This window comes from Chrysochloris asiatica, unplaced genomic scaffold, assembly GCF_000296735.1.
Source record: "Chrysochloris asiatica unplaced genomic scaffold, ChrAsi1.0 scaffold00127, whole genome shotgun sequence".
In the NCBI taxonomy this organism is placed as follows: domain Eukaryota; kingdom Metazoa; phylum Chordata; class Mammalia; order Afrosoricida; family Chrysochloridae; genus Chrysochloris; species Chrysochloris asiatica.
In genome coordinates, this window is record NW_006408645.1 from 6,911,562 (window position 1) to 6,913,058 (window position 1,497).

The following is a 1,497-nucleotide window of genomic DNA, read 5'->3' on the forward strand; positions in this document are numbered from 1 at the left end:
AAAAAAAAAAAAAAAAGTAATAGTAACATCTTTAACAAAGATTACTTATAACTCCAGAACATTTTATTTTAAAGAGCTTTAATAAATAAAAGCCCACTATTTCCAAATGACCATCAAAAAGGGAATGAATAATCAGTCCTGTGACTAATGGAGAAATTTTTTGTTTGAAAGGAAGGGGAGAATGAAGGTAGATAACCATTCTCTTTCATAAAGCTGAAATACTGCTTCCTCAACAATTCAGAATGTCACATAAATAATATGAGCAGGCAGGGAAAAAACAACTGTCTGTACTTTGCCTTATGTACAATTCTGGGCAATTAAATGCTAACTGCACTATTTAGGAATGGCTTGCTAAAACCCTGGAAAAAAAGAAAGACTTCATCTTTGCCATAGACTGCTACTTTAGCGGAACATTCAGTTTACATGACTGGGTGGTAGATTTCTTCCACTTCTGTCTCAACCTGCTTTGTAGCATATTCATGGTTGGACCTCTTCTTCTTATGGCCCCACTGTTTCTTCCTGCTCTCTGGGGTTTTGTATCTAGAATTTCCTCTTTGTTGACAGCACAATTCATCACAAACATTGCTCTGTATTTAGTTTTGTATGGTTTATGCCTTTGACAATCAAGGCACAGTGTGAGTATGTAGGCTGGGCAATTCAAGGCAGTATCACTATTAGGAACAGACTGTTGTTGATGTGGGACGCTGTATTCCAAAACCATGGTAGCCCTTTCTCTTTGCATCAACCCAGGCCTGAACTCTGTTATTCATTTCAGAATCATAGAGTAATTTGTCATTTGTTGGAATCCGATGTCGTTTCTTCTTTTTTACTTGGTCACGTGTGCTTTTTTGTCTTCCTCTTCAGAATCAGAACCAAAATTAATATATCATCATGCTACTTTGTTGTAGCTGTTCCAACTTTCCCATTTCCTGAGGAAGCCCCTACTGTTTCCAGAGAGGATAACTTGTTCTCCATTGTTTTTATGGTGGAATATAATTCTGCTTCCATTTCTTTTTCAAGTTCATCTTCACTAGATGATTCACTTTCTCCAGTAAGACATTCTCTGATGAGGTTTTGGTTTTGATCAGGACTTTCATGTAAAAGCACATCCGCTTCATCTTCAGAGCTGCTTAGAGACAGCTCCTTGCTGAGATCTTCAACTGCATAAGGGTCACAGTCATCCAATAGCCAGTTCATGGTGGCCTGAACCCACGGACACAGGTCGCTCACCGGCTGATGGGTGTGTGTTTATTTCTCCGACCCCTTTCTAAAGCACAGAAAGAATTTTTGAAGTGAGAAATTTGAGGTGAAAGATAACCTGATCTTAGAACACTTAACTGTTTTCATCCAACAGCTATACCCAGAAGAATACATACATAGTCTGAAATTGCCTCAAGCTATAAATTACAACTTCTTCCCTTGTCCATTGCATGGCTAAATTTAAAACCCTTACTTATTGCTGATACCTATTTTATAATAAATTTTATTTTTGTTGTT

General features: G+C 37.5%; 1 pseudogene; it reads right to left on the minus strand.

Annotated features, from left to right (window-relative positions):
• Window positions 1-317: 317 nt before the first annotated feature.
• Window positions 318-1,197, minus strand: LOC102814616 (annotated as a pseudogene).
• Window positions 1,198-1,497: the final 300 nt, after the last annotated feature.